General features: G+C 35.0%; 1 long non-coding RNA gene across 1 annotated transcript in view; it reads left to right on the forward strand.

The window, feature by feature from the left end:
• Positions 1 to 16,627, forward strand: part of LOC138708800 (uncharacterized) — a 199,453-nt gene that overhangs the window by 146,348 nt on the left and 36,478 nt on the right. The gene's annotated exons all lie outside the window — the stretch shown is intronic.

Below are 16,627 nucleotides of genomic sequence, written 5' to 3' on the forward strand. Positions count from 1 at the left end.
CATACAAATATATTGAGCTACTATCTATCCGATTAAAGACAAAAATAGATACGGTATATGTTGCAAATAAAATACTCGTACGTGCCTGTAAGTTAGAGAAGAACTTCGATTATCCGTTATGGACGGAACATCGTGAACGGTTACTCGAAGAAAATGGATAAGCCATATTGGCACTTTAATAGACTTAAAATCTGTCTGCCGCAATTTAAGATGTTTGAAAAAATCGGATTCTTTTTTCTTTACTTTCCAGCAATTTTTTTTATATCTATTCTAAGTTCGCTAATCACTAGTAAATATTCGAGCAAAGAGTCGCAAAGTTCATTTTCTGTAATAATCCAAAGGGAGTGAAAAAACTTGACACGCAAACGAACGAAAGTTACTCATTAATTTATTTTAGCAATATAAACTATCATAATTTTCTCAATCTATTTACTTACAAACAAAAAACATTTGGAAATACAGCAATTTTCTATAATTGGCAGTAGGGTGTTAAACTTTCAATAAATCGTGTAAATTTTATGGGAGTTGCTAAATCTTTCATGGGAGTTGCTAAATCTTTCATGGGAGTTACTAAATATTTTATTGGCGTTGCTAAATCTTTTATGGGAGTTGCTAAATCTTTTATTGGAGTTGCTGAATATTTTATTGGAGTTGCTGAATCTTTTATGGGAGTTGCTAAATTATTTATTGGAGTTGCTAAATCTTTTATGGGATTTGCTAAATCGTTTATTGCAGTTGCTAAATCTTTTATTGGATTTGCTAAATCTTTTAAGGGAGTTGCTAAATCTTTTATGGGAGTTGCTAAATAATTTATTGGAGTTGCTAAATCTTTTATTTGAGTTGCTAAATCTTTTATGGGAGTCGGTAAATCTTTTATGGGAGTTGCTAAATATTTTATGGGAGTCACTAAATCTTTTATAGGAGTTGCTTAATCTTTTATGGGAGTTGCTAAATGATTTATTGGAGTTGCTAAATCTTTTATGGGATTTGCTAAATCTTTTATTGCAGTTGCTAAATCTTTTATTGGATTTGCTAAATCTTTTAAGGGAGTTGCTAAATCTTTTATGGGAGTTGCTAAATCTTTTATTTGAGTTGCTAAATCTTTTATGGGAGTCGGTAAATTTTTTATGGGAGTTGCTAAATATTTTATGGGAGTTACTAAATCTTTTATAGGAGTTGCTTAATTTTTTATGGGAGTTGCTAAATCTTTTATGGGAGTTGCTAAATATTTTATGGGAGTTGCTAAATCTTTTATGGGAGTTTCTAAATCTTTTATGGAGTAGCTAAATCTTTTATGGGAGTAGCTAAATCTTTTATGGGAGTAGCTAAATATTTTATGGGAGTTGCTAAATCTTTTATTGGAGTTGCTAAATCTTTGATGGGAATTGCTAAATCTTAGACAATTTTAATGTGATTTCAACCAAACTTTTACAGGCGATACAATAAGCATCTGTGTGTATCAAAATAGCCTTACTTTATTGCTCTATATAGTATGGCCAGATTTATAGCACTGCATCAGAATAGTCTTTTATGTATAGGCCTATCACAATAGCTTACACAGAAAGCTATTATGATTATATGTGAAATGTCCTAAGACAAATTCCTGGATTTTCAATAAAAAGAGCCTGTCATAATCTGAATATATTAATGCGATGAAGATGTCATGAACCTTTCTGCAGTACGGTCAGTCGCATTTAGAGCACTTAACACAACCAGTTGCCGCCACCCAGGCTGTGACGAGACTAAAGCATTAGGACATGTGTTGGGTTCCTGCCGAAAGACTGACAACCGCCATCACAGGGTAAGGACAATGCTTGCTGACTTCCTAAGACAACAAGGATTAGAAGTCCATGAAGAAGTGCATTGTATCTCGGAAGATGATTCAACAAGACGAGCAGATATTGTTGCCATTGATAGAAAAAAGAACACAGAAACAATACTAGACCTGACTATCAGGTTTGTAGGAGATGCACAACAGCCAAAACTTACTGATGATGGAAAGAGAATCATCTATGAATCTTGAATTCCTTATTTTAGCAAGCAGTATAACATCGTGGGTAATCGTTGGTCAGTACACGGACTCTTTTTTGGAGTTCGTGGTACCATCTCCAAACACACCTATAACCTTTTAAAATCAAAGGGATTCACATTTTACAATGTTGAGAAAACCCTTAGAGAAATTCTAAAGGACTCAATTCAAATTTTGCAATTTCATCTCTATTTCAAGTAATATGATTCACTTTAATTTTCTTTTGAAATTTATTGTATGTATTTTCATTGTTTCATTGTAAACTTTTATACAGAGTGTTTCCGAGGTGGTATTACAAACTTTCAGGGATGATGGGGAAGGGCACATGTATCAATTTGAATAAGAAACCCTGGTCCGGAAATGACTGAGTCGAAAGTTACAAGCAAAAATATTTGTGTGGAAATGAAATAATTTTATTCCTCTGTACTCCTTATTTATGTGTATTTATCTGATATCTTACACATAGTGTATTCATCTGACGTTGTTTATGTTGTCTACTCACAGTATTCCATTCAGTGCGCTGTCTGAGGGGTGGGGACAGGAAACTACACTAAAGCAATGCAGATAGCGTAATGTGTAACGGACATGGTCGGTCCTGATATGCACGTCTGTAGACAGCAGTGTATGTGTACAAGTTGCAGTGTCCAGTCGACCAGTCCTAGTGAAATGGAGGAGTACACGAGAGCGGAATAAGCAGACCTGATTTTCGAATACGGATAAGCCAATGGGAACAGTAGACAAGCTCACAGATTGTATCGGGGCAAGTACCCATGTAGGAGACATTCGAACCATACCATCTTTCTACGACTGTTCCAAAGGTTAAGGGAAGGAGGGCACGTGGTGCCAAATTACGATTCCATTTCCATACAACTATTTTTGCTTATAACTTTCGAATCAGTCATTTCCGGAATAGGGTTCCTTATCTCAAATTGATACATGTGTCCTTCCCCATCATCCCTGAAAGTTTGTAACACTAGCCCGGAAATACCCTGTGTATGTATTTGTTTTCTGGATCCTTGTGGTTTACCCTAATTGAAGGGCATTTGGTTTTATTTTTATAAATCCGACGTGTAGTTTTGTCTTAATTTTATCCATTATTACAAGTAAAAAATAAATTTAATTCCAAATCCTTCATATATGTCTAAAGTAGCACATATTCTTATTTTTTTTTTTTTTCAAATTTGTTCTATGTTTTGATAGAAAAATTATAGCAAAAGATTGATTTTTTGTATTAGTCCTAGTTGACCCTACTAATGGTAATATAATACAGTATACTGGTCACAAGATAGATTTCGGCGCCACCACCATCTTGGACAAGACATCAGGTTACTGGGACTTGGTTATCTAGGGGAAGCCATCGAAATCCAGCTAGATGGCAATAATTTCAATAGAGACGGGGGTCTACAGCTGAGTACAGCATGGAAACCTGCCATCACTACGTTTAGACCACCAGCACACGGCAGACAGTCGGGACCAGCAACTAGCTCCTGATTGGCTACCGCTTCCACCAACCAGAATGCGCCTGGCGATCGGGACTAGGAACTAGCTCCTGATTGGCCCGCAGCGGGAAGCCCTACTATTGCATATATACCGGCTAGACATGGTCCCACAGACATCACCACAGCAGACAAGTTACTAGGAGGAATTAAACTCGCAGGACGATACTATAGAGTAGAGCCATCACACGAGACAATCTTCCACCGACCGTGCCTTAACTGTGCACAATATGGCCACACAAAGACAAACTGTGACAAACCCAAGACTTGCTTTAAGTGCGGCAAGAATCCCGACCTTTGCAACCACAACCGCCTATCCCAGATTAGGTATTGCGCCACGTGCAACAGCGACACCCATTATACGGGCCAAGCTCGCTGTCCAAAATATCCAAGGACTAATCTCATAACCTCCACCGATCCCACGCATGTCCCCATAGACACTCACAAACCAATACCGCCACCTATACCCAAACCATCACAGTCCGTCTTCAAACCAACACTACCCAAACCCGAATTGTCTTATGCGGATGCAGCTAAGACTACGACAACCAAGACAACCACTACAGACGATCCACAGACAGACAAAACAACCACGGAACAGCTGGTCGAGGGGGTTCTACGTTCTGCTGTGCAGAAAATAGAATCCTACATTGACCGGCAACTAAACAGACTACAGGACGAAATAGTGACATTCACTATTTCCTTACTCACTACAGACACAAACCCCACGAAACGACACACGACACTTGCCACAGCCAGACGGCTTCTACGGGAACGAGTAGCCCACCACTTTGTTGGTAACAGGTTACGAGTCTCCCTAGCGCCACTACAAAAACGTGACTAGGACAGAACTGACCAGAGCGCTGGACTCTCCACCTCTCATTAACATCTGCGAGGCATGGTGCTAACTTCATTTCATCCATTTCATTCACAATTCAACTGTTAGCGTGTACATGTTTCATATAATCATTTACAGGGGAAAATACACTACTGTTAGTTGAGAGGGCAAACGGCTTTTAGCTGGGAACCTCGATCTAAAGTTAGTGAATTGCAAGTCGGGAACCAATGGAGGCATGGGATGCTTACCCTGCCTGCCATTTTAAACATCATTCATTCTTTCTTCGTCCCCTTTCATTCATCATCCACATAATAATAGCCAGATTGGCTAGTCTCTTATATGAGACAACTCATCCTGCCCAAGGTATTCCGTGGTTTTCCTCAGGCGTAAGACAAATGTCGGGATGAGCCCTGTAAGAAATGGGCCACGGACCTATATGCCCTTCTCCATATATATTCCCCTTTATATAAACGACGTATGCCCTAGTTCAGAACCTATAAATTGTCTATTAAATGTACGAGGTCACTCAATTAGTCGCAATTTGAAAGGACAGGGACCTCTCAAAAATTGCAGATTTAGATTTCACGGCGCTTCTTCCGACGGCCTTCACATGCTTTGTCATCGAACAACAGATGACAGCGTCCCTCCATCCTAACGGCAAACACCAGCCATCTCCTCCTCGCCCCGTTCCGTGATCACTTGATCAAATCTCAGTCCCCCTCGCGTATGTGGTACCTAAGAGGTTACGTCCAATTTCGGCTTCCCCTTCAAAATTTTCTAGAGCTCCTTCAGTGGAGCAGCGTAACCCGGAGTGAGACTAGTGGCCAACAGGCTTGGAGCTCACATATTTAGTTTTGTACAGCCCCCAACTCCTTGCAAGGACGCGTTTTGCGTACCTTTTAAATTTGTCCTCCCAATTCTCCTCTCTTTTTCGATTTTTCGATTCGTCCCGCATCAGGCATTACTCCCAGGTTTTGGTAGTCACGACAGAGACTCCTTGGATAGTGCAACCGCTTTGAAATGACCTTGTCTTAACTGGGCTAAACAAAATTCCTCCTCAACAATATCTACATTTGTTGATCGATGGAACTATCATAGAGCCAATGGGCTAGTATATATCCATCAATTCATAGAGTCATTCAGCCTAAGAGCCAGCTGGCTAGTCTCTGAAATTGAGATAACTCATTCTGCCTAAGGTTTTTCCGTGGTTTTCCTAAGGCGCTAAGACAAATGTTGGGATGAGCCCTAAAAGAAATGGGCCACGGACCTGCATTCACATCCCCATGACCCCTTAATTATTCTAAATTAATTAATACTTACATCTATCATAAATCAATAAATCAATCGACCTATTACTTAAAAGCAAATTGGCTAGTTTCTTATATTGAGACAAGTCATCCTGCCTAAGGTATTTCCGTGGTTTTCCTAAGGCGTTAAGACAAATGTCGGGATGAGCCCTAAGAGAAATGGGCCACGGACCTATATGCCCTTCCCCATAAATTCCCCCTTTCTCTAACAAACGACGTAATATCCTAGTTCAGAGTCTAAAATTATTAAATACATGTGCAAGGTCACTCATGTAGTCGCAATGCGAAAGGACAGGGAACCTTTCAATTTGCAGATTCAGAATTCACGGCGTCTCTCCTGGCGGTCTTCACCTGCCTTGTCATCGAACAACAGACGACAGAGTCTTCTCGACTCCTCCTACACTGCGAAATGACAGAGTACATTTCAATGTGTAGATTTACACCAGCCATCTCCTCCTCGTCCCGTCCCGTGGTCACTTTGATCACATTTCCGTCCCCCCTCGTGGGGCAGCGTAATCCCGGAGTGAGACTAGTGGCCAACAGGCTTGGAGCTCACATATTTAGTTTCTTGCAGCCCCGAACCCCTTGCAAGGACGCGTTTTGTGTACCTTTTAAATTTGTCCTCCCAATTCTCCTCTTTCAATTCAATTCAATGCGTCCCACATCACTTCATTCCCTGAAGAAGATGGCAGAGCTAGCCGTCGAAAGCTTGGAAGCTACTCTCCAACTCACCTGGCTGAGAACCAGAGAAGAGTTATTCTACATCAAACGCCGGGAAAGCCTCAAGTCATACACTAATACAGAGATACTTTTCGAATATTGTAGGTTGTACATAGTTTGTATCAACTTAAAAACTTCAGCCACTTTCACACTATAAGTAAAGGTTTCGCGGAGACTTAACAAACGTGTACGCAGTTTCAGTCGCATCATACTGTACGTTGTGGTCAGCATCGATGTTTATTTGGTTACAGACAGCAAGTTCGAAAGGCGGATATATCACCTAGCTGTCATTGTAATGGAGTGCTGGGGTTAAATAAAAGCGTGTATCGCTTTTGAATTATTAAAGAATTTCCTCGCTTGAAGGAGGTGAAGGTTATGTTCATGAACTACAATTTATAGGTAATGTGGTAGTGGTGGATATATCCAGCAGTTTAATGTACTCACATCAGTGTCTGAAAGTCCCATATCGGATGTCAATGCGGGCTAAAAGGCTCGGCCTTACCGCTGAAGACATCAATCATACAGTGCTCTAACTCCCTCCAAGTCATTAGCGTGATAAAAAAATTCTAATGGTTGAAGACTAGAAATAAATACGACAAAGAGAGTAATGGAAGGAATGAAAATTGGCCTATATTTAAACTCTTTCGATTCTAGCCTGATTGTAACAAATGAGCCGTTCAGAGCAGAAGTGGTGTAAGTCAAAAATCGGAAATGAGGGTTAAAGTAAATATTCTGTAAAATACATCGCAAAGTAGCAATTAATATTCAATTTATTTAATCTATTAGTAGTCAGTGGATAGCATGAAGGACATATTAATTGCTACTTTGCGCTGTATTTTACAGAATTTGTACTTTAAACCTCATTACTCAATTTTGACTTACACCACTTCTGCTCTGAACGGCTCAAATAACAATGAAATTTTCATTTTATCCTTTTATGTTCAGAAAAAAAAAATCAATACTTGTTTTCTGAAAGTATTCGTTCTACGTCACAAGACATTACTGGAGCAAATCTCAAATACAGTGAAGTCTCAATTGAAGCAGTTCGATTCTAGAATAGGGCACATCGACTCAGAGTTCAGCCACCTTACAGGTCCTCAAGAACAATGTTCACTATTTCAGGTTCTCATTGTATATCGTAATTTTACCAACAGAGAATCAAGGCAATTTCGTAAATTAGATCGCAAAAATGCAACAAATAGTTATATTTTAAAAGAAATGAATTTATTGCGGTTGAATTTAAACATCTGATAAATAAATGGACGATTATTAAAACAAGGAAAATTTTGTAAACTTTTGTGACATCTTTTTAATGGACGAACTCTGCACTCTATGGAATTAAAAATATTCATAAATAGTATTAAAAAATAAACTCACATGTTAGGCCAATTATACAGTGTTCATAGATTTGATAAGAAACATTAAAATATATGTTACAATTATATGAACACTAATAAATATAATATAATTATTAAAGAAATTAGTAATAATCAGACATGTTTCGGAGATGCTTCTCCATCCTCAATGACTGTTTACCACGACGGCTGGTTCAGGTGATCGAACCGCGTTGTTGCTTGATTCTCCTTTAAGCCAAGCAACAACGCGGTTCGATCACCTGAACCAGCCGTCGTGGTAAATAGTCATTGAGGATGGAGAAGCATCTCCGAAACATGTCTGACTATTACTAATTTCTTTAATAATTATATCATATTTATTAGTGTTCATATAACTGTAATATATAATTTTTTATGTTTCTTACTCATAAGTAAAATAAAGTTAATTATTGCTTATGCCACCGCATAAAATATACTTCCTCCATACAGGGACATAATTTTATTTTTAGTAACATTTCTAATATTATTAACCTGGCTATACCTTTGGATTAACGGTTGAGAACCGGAAACACCATTTGCTATCCCCTTCCACGACTGAAGAGTCGACCTGGTTGGCGAGTTGGTATAGCGCTGGCCTTCTATGCCCAAGGTTGCGGGTTCGATCCCGGGCCAGGTCGATGGCATTTAAGTGTGCTTAAATGCGACAGGCTCATGTTAGTAGATTTACTGGCATGTAAAAGAACTCCTGCTGAACAAAATTCCGGCACATCCGGCGACGCTGATATAACCTCTGCAGTTGCGAGCGTCGTTAAATAAACCATAACATTAACGACTGAAGTTCGGTGATACTGGCATAAAATACAAACAAATCACTTTAGCTAGGTATAGGAGGGAAGAAAAGTAGCTCATCCATTTACGTAAACTAGGAAATATCGCGATTTTGAGTTTGATAATTTTCATTAGGTTTTTGTTTAATCAAAATACAGTACTGTATTAAAAATAAGTGTTTTTATTCACGAACTGAGCTATCCATTCGGACGTATTCATTATGCAGTGTATATTATACTGTCTACAGCACATTAGCGTACAATATAGAGAATGAAGTTAAATTGAAAAATAATCATAATATGGATATTTAAACACAATTTTGAAAATGATGACCATTCATTTCGATACAGGCTTCATTTTTTGTTTTTACATATTATCGCACTATAGACTATTGTACCTAATTCCAATTACCAGTTTCGTCCTTCGTACTAGTAACTCATGTTGAAATAATTCTGTACTTACTCTATAAAAGAGTACCTTACGTACTGTAAATTCAGTCTTCACTTCTGTCCGACCCGCACAGATAAAATTACTCAGACATATTATCTACTGTCCTTCCAAGTGGTTATGTCGCAGGGTCGTAGAAGGGGGTAAAATCACGTGACAGTTCATTAACGAGGCCCTTTTATTTAAGTTATTTTAAACAGTTGTATAATATTACGTAGGCGTCCAATTCCTAACAGAAACTAACGTTTTCAGAAAAGAACTAAGACAGCCCAGCACTAGTCTTTACAGAGGGGCGAGCAGAAGCAGGTGGGGGAAATCGGGATGCGATGTAGGAAAACGGACGACAGTACCTGTGCGAGAATATGATTCAATATTGAAAGCTCTTTCGTCACTGGAAAGCACGAAGATATTTCTGTAACGTACTATACTCACTAACTTAATACCGTTTATTATGAGAGGATGGTTGGAAGTTTACTAATAGACTACATTCTGGGAGTGAAGTACATTCAAAAAGTCAGGTACAATAAAAATTGAAGTAAAAAATGATGTCCCTGTACAATAATAACAGAATAGCTCACTTTGTTCAGAACCTAAATTATTAATATAAATTAACAATATTCTTCAAACTATTCACGACTCTACACAGCTCCATAGAATGTCACTATGCCGTTGTTTATGTGAACATACTGCGTATCGTCTGTAGCGAGTGGGAGCAGAGCGAGGCACGGGTGACATCTCTATTCCTCTCTGTACCCAACTGTTTTGGTACGAAGTTCCTACCTATGCTCACAGTCTACTATATACAGTCACGAAGCTTGAGTTTTGAGGGTGCCAGAAACAATAGACTGTGACAGTACTATTTTGCATTGACTGTAATGAGGCGATAATAACGATCCTAGTGGTGAGCAACTATCTAATTTTTTTTTTATTTTATTTAAATTTAAATATACAGAATAAAGAATATAATTACAAAACAAACAAGAGAAACAGAAATAAAATAATACAAGCAATATAAAAAGAAGATACAGTAGTATTAACAAAATTTGAGACCGAATGAGCAGCGCTCGTGCTCGGTCGCAGTTCAGATATAATATTAAAATAAAAAATAATAATAATAATAATAAAAATACATAAGTAAAATAAAATAGGAACTAAAATATAATTACAGCGGTAATGGAATTATATAATATAATATTAACACTAGAGAAGAATAATATCGCACGTGAAAAGTAGGACTAATATATATTTCAAAATTATAGAATACAAATATAATATAGGTTGATTAATTCATATACATAGGCTATAAATTTATTTAATAAAATTGAAGATATTAACACGTTTCTAATTTTCTTGTTATATGTTAGTGGGTTACATGTTAGAAGTTCTGGGTATAATTTAGTTAAAGCATTGTACAACCGAGGGCCAAAATTTATGCTATGCTTTAGACCAGCAGATGTGAGACATTTAGGTTCTACTAATGTTGAATTAATATTTCGTCTTGTGTCATAATTGTGTGTCTGTAATACAAACATATTACGATTTTTATGATAAAATTTTAACAGCGTATACTTATAAATTTGTTCAATATTAAATACATTAAATTCAGAATAAATTAATTTAGTTAGATAATCGAAACGTTTCTTCAAACAAATTTTAATTATTCGTTTTTGTAGTAAATTTAACGGACTAAGATTAATGTTTGTATATTTACTACGTATTGAGCTTCGCGACTGTATATACTAGACTGTGCTATGCTGGTAACTACTTAATTATTTTTTCTTACAGATGCCTCCGCACCAGAAACGTAATTCAGCATTCTCAGATATAGAGATTTTGTAAACTAGCTGTACTTTTACATAGTGACTATATCTATGCGATCCATATGCATTCTCATTGGATGTCATTGAAACGAGAGTGTATGCAATATCATAACCTTTAATACCAACTGTTTATATGCGGGACTCTTCTAATAATTCTGCACCTGATATCAAGATAACTCGTAAGTTACAAGTGCTCTTTCCTGACGTGCGTGCTCGTTATGTCCCTAGGGAGGAGGTCGTTTCTGAACTTCAAAATACTCGCTCATTATGTCGAGTTCTTCACGAAGGCCAACGTTTCTTCGTTTACAGAACAAACGAAACAGGAAATTAGTAACATCAATATGGCAGATCTCAGATAATGTAATGTAATATTTGACTTACGTGGGTTACATCACGCGATGCGTCCATCTTGTGTGCGAAGAGGTCAAGATCCCAATAACGACACTTCTGTCGTAATGAAAGCTACCAACTATATACCGGCTTAATATTACACTTAGGCCTACTATTAGAATTCACGGTGAATATAAACCATGCGTAACTAAAAACTACTTAAAGCCTACCGATCCGGAGTTGCGCTCGGGCGCGGGTTCGATTCCCGCTTGGGCCGATTACTCGGTTGGGTTTTTTTTCGAGGTTTTTCCCAACCGTAAGTAAAATGTCAGATAATCTATGGCGAACCCTCGGCCTCATCCCGTCGAACATAATCTCACCATCACAAATCTCATCGACGCTAAATAACCTCGTAGTTGATACAACGTCATTAAATAACCAAGTAAAATAAAATAAAATACTTCTGTATCTTCATTATTTATTATTATACTTTGCAATTGCTTTTTGAATAAATTATATCGACTGTTTCGTTTATATGACGTCATTCCATTTTCGACCAATGAAGTATAATTAAATTTTGAATTCCAACCAATCACAGTCAAACATAGCGATAATTTCTGCAGCTAATCAATTTATCGCATGGTCGTTCTTTTGTTTAGTCGGTGTCGCCAACTGTTTCCCCTTAAATCGTTGAGCATGAATCCATTAATATGCATCTACACGGTTCAACTTTTCTTTCAACTTTACGCATTCAAGCAATGAATGCAAGATTTATAAATATTTAATATTAATAGACTATATTTACGCAGTGAAGACGACGTTTGAAACGGCATACCATGTAGACACAAAATCTTCATGCATCTTTGAACCTTAGATCATATATGTAAATATGATCTAGGATTGAAGGTACGTTTTAAACTTGATTATTTCAATATTATTCCCAGATTGCTTGTTTACGCGCATGGAAATTTGAACTGTTACACACTACAGTGAGAAATAGCTGTCTCCACACATATTACATAGTTCTTAGTTCTCGGTGTAGTGTACAATGTAACGATGAAGTACTAAATAAAGTATGAAATTCTACTTCCACAGCTACATCTTCATGTTCTAATTCCATGTCCATTGTAGTCTATCTGAAGAAAATTACACTCCTTCATTCAGATTTGATAACTGCGTTTTCAACAATTCTTCATTGAATTAATGTATTACTCAGGTTGCTGTAATTATATTATAAAATTTTAAATTAAATTATGATTTCAGCAGATAAAGAAAATGTATTTATGTTATAATAATAAAAGAAAAGTGCAGTACATGTAGGCCTAATTAACATTGTTAAACCTGTATTTCGATTTTCGCAATTGGCATTACTGAATAATAACATCGAATTTCTTTATTGCAATAATCGATATTCATCTATTTCAACTTCACAATGTCTGAATAGATTAAGTATTCGTAAATATACAATTATTAATATTTTGTAATCGAATTTTAGGGATATATTATGTAAATTTTTATTTTATTCACGAAATAGTCCTAATAAATGTCACTGGAGGTCTGAGATTAGCCTACTATAGATAAAAATTTGCTGTAACTTCGTAAGAGAATATTATTTTATTTGTTATTTTAGTAATTGGAAGCTTTAAATTTAAAAAACTGAAAGCTCACTTTCAGACGCTTGGAGTGTATGTACAACTTCTAACCCACAACACCTATTTCTCATATTCTCGAACCAATAAACATATTATTTACTGAAAGTGGCTGACATTTCACGGGGATATTTATAATTTGATCGAAGTAAATCGATTCCTACAATTGGTTGGTAGGCATTCATATTTTTCCTGTATAAATTTATAGTTTTGGTGTAATGTCGCATGTCAGCCAACATATATTTATTGTATACGTTAAGGAATAAAGTGTTTGTGACAGTATCATTACATGACATCGTCTATCAGACATAAATCATTTCAGCTGTTTTTGTTTTTAGTCCGTAATTCAACGACGCTGTATCGATTACTAGGTTATTCATCGTCATTGGAATTAGTGATAGCGAGATGATGTTTGGTGAGATGAGGCAGAGGATTCGGCACGTGATTATCTAACATTCGCCTTACAGTTTGAGAAAATGCCGGAAAAAACCAATTAGCGAGAATCGAACCCATGCCCAAGCGCAACTCCAGATCAGTAGACAAGCACGCTACCACCCGAGGTAGGTCAGTAGAACGGCTGTCTTATGTAGTTCGTTTTGTATTATTTTTTAATGTTAAAACGATGACGGTAATTGATTGGATTTTTGTTCTGACCACTACGAGTATAAGATAAAATGCCGTTGTCATAGAGATAGATGGATGTCTTAAATCCAGAAAATAGACACGTATATTAAGAACTACAAAACACTGACGGGAGAAGTTTTGGACATACAAAGAAACAATCAAGTAATTGAACAGCTATGGATTGTTACAGGCAGGGATACCGGCTTTATGTATAGGCCTATTTGTCACGGTGTTTACTATGGAACGAAAGTTTATAAAATCATATTTTAAAAACATGCTGCGTTCCACGCTAATGATAAAAAGTGTATGAGTTGTGGAAAAGGGAATAGGATAATGCAGGTTTCATATCTTATTTCTTTTTGTAATGAAAGAAATTATTTATGTAAAGAAAATGCATTTATTGACAACATGTTTGTGTGCTTTGAAATCAGATTAAGTAAATGAGTAAATAAATGAATGACTGCAGTAAGTAAAAAGTAAATAAATACATAAATTAATAAAATAATTAAAAGAATAAGTAAACAAATAAACACAAAACAATTAAATAAATAAATAAAATAATTAAAAGAATAAGTAAAGAAATAAACAACAAAACAATTAAATAAATAAATAAAATAATTAAAAGAATAAGTAAACAAATGAACAACAAAACAATTAAATAAATAAATAAAATAATTAAAAGAATAAGTAAAGAAATAAACAACAAAACAATTAAATAAATAAATAAAATAATTAAAAGAATAAGTAAACAAATGAACAACAAAACAATTAAATAAATAAATAAAATAATTAAAATAATAAGTAAAGAAATAAACAACAAAACAATTAAATAAATAAATAAAATAATTAAAAGAATAAGTAAAGAAATAAACAACAAAACAATTAAATAAATAAATAAAATAATTGAAAGAATAAGTAAACAAATGAACAACAAAACAATTAAATAAATAAATAAAATAATTAAAAGAATAAGTAAAGAAATAAACAACAAAACAATTAAATAAATAAATAAAATAATTAAAAGAATAAGTAAAGAAATAAACAACAAAACAATTAAATAAATAAATAAAATAATTAAAAGAATAAGTAAAGAAATAAACAACAAAACAATTAAATAAATAAATAAAATAATTAAAAGAATAAGTAAACAAATGAACAACAAAACAATTAAATAAATAAATAAAATAATTAAAATAATAAGTAAAGAAATAAACAACAAAACACTTAAATCAATAAATAAAATAATTAAAAGAATAAGTAAAGAAATAAACAACATAACAATTAAATAAATAAATAAAATAATTGAAAGAATAAGTAAACAAATGAACAACAAAACAATTAAATAAATAAATAAAATAATTAAAAGAATAAGTAAAGAAATAAACAACAAAACAATTAAATAAATAAATAAAATAATTAAAAGAATAAGTAAAGAAATAAACAACAAAACAATTAAATAAATAAATAAAATAATTAAAAGGATAAGTAAACAAATAAACAAGAAAACAATTAAATAAATAAATAAAATAATTAAAAGAATAAGTAAACAAATAAACAACAAAACAATTAAATAAATAAAGTAATTAAAAGAATAAGTAAACAAATAAACAACAAAGCAATTAAATAAATAAATAAATAAAATAATTAAAAGAATAAGTAAACAAATAAACAATAAAACAGTTAAATAAATAAATAAAAACTGAATGAATAAATAAATAAATGACAAAATGAAGGAATGAATAAATGAATGAATAAAATAAAAATATATATTGAATTTCGTTGAATATTCTATTACAGTACATTTTGTGTTACTGCATTATATTTGTGTGATTTTAAAATAATTTTTCTGCGTTCTACCCATTCCTCGCCGTATGGTAAAGCAGAATTTCTGCACGGAAATATTATATGTACTTCGATACATCATAGTAATATGATACGCGTAAGTAATCACTTTGTGATCCAAGACGGCGCCATGTTCCGTCGGATCCCGGCCACTTAGTCACTCGTAATGAGTGCATCTCTGGACATGTGCCACTGTCACATATTCTGTGGCATAGTACATGAGGGTAGGCCACCAAAGAGAGATAGAACTTAAACTGAGAAGGATTCAATCCGCATCGGAACTGGAATCTAGTGTGGCTTAGTGGATAAAGGGTCAGCACGTAGAGCTGAAAACCCGAGTTCGGGCCCCGGTGCCGGAGAGAATTTTTCTCCGTTCTACCCATTCTTCATCATTTATTATTCTGTTTGATAAACAGTCGTAATAAATATCACTCGAGGCTTTGATTTTCCGTAGATAAATTACACGCAGCTAAAGTTGCTCGTTAATTTGTCGCATGAATCAGAGCCTCTCGTGCATTACCTACAAAAATTAACCTCAGCATATCCATTTCAGAGATAGAGCAAAGCGTAGCAGTGCCATGAACAAAGAGTGACATGTGTATACCAATTTATTGTAAATATTAAATTTCTAATAAATCATTTCTTTGAATGTAGTCTACTGGCTTTTTATTTCAGGCGCTTAGAAGGCGCCTATTGTGTGGATCAAAAATAGACCTATTAGAAAAGCAATTCTCGTGCTGAAAATAGAAAGAACAGAAACACAAATCTTCTTTTTTTTTAAATATCAGAATATTACATCTACACAAACTGTTAGCCGACATTTTACAATATTCGACGGAAATACATTCCTCTCACTCACTCCTGCTTTTGTAGTAATCTGTCGTTATTCATCACCTGACTTAGGAATGTTAAATGCTATGCGTTATACCTGAACATATAATTTTTTTTTTTTTTTCACAATTTTTCTTAATTCTAATACATATCAACAGAGTACTGGGTGTTCATTTCAAAGTGTGTCATGACGTCACTGTTGTTGAGTCACCGATTTGAAGCGAGTTTCAGCTTATATGTCAGAGAAGTTGCCTATTATTCAAGGCGTTCTTCAATCTGAACTTGAGAACGTGTACGGTATAACTTGAACGTCGTAGCAACAGATGGCGGTCTGTACGGTCTGTGTGCTACCATAACCTCTTTCGAACTGTGTTTTGCGCCGGCAAGTCGTACGCAGGGTATTTGTTATCATCGGTTGCGTACGGTAACATTCCACAACACAAATCAAATGCTCCGTGTCCATGTTGACCGTCGAAGTTAATGTCAACAAATACGTAAGTAATCGTCTTAACCCTCTCCCCATATCCCGACA

This window comes from Periplaneta americana, chromosome 11 (assembly GCF_040183065.1).
Source record: "Periplaneta americana isolate PAMFEO1 chromosome 11, P.americana_PAMFEO1_priV1, whole genome shotgun sequence".
Taxonomy (NCBI): Eukaryota; Metazoa; Arthropoda; class Insecta; order Blattodea; family Blattidae; genus Periplaneta; species Periplaneta americana.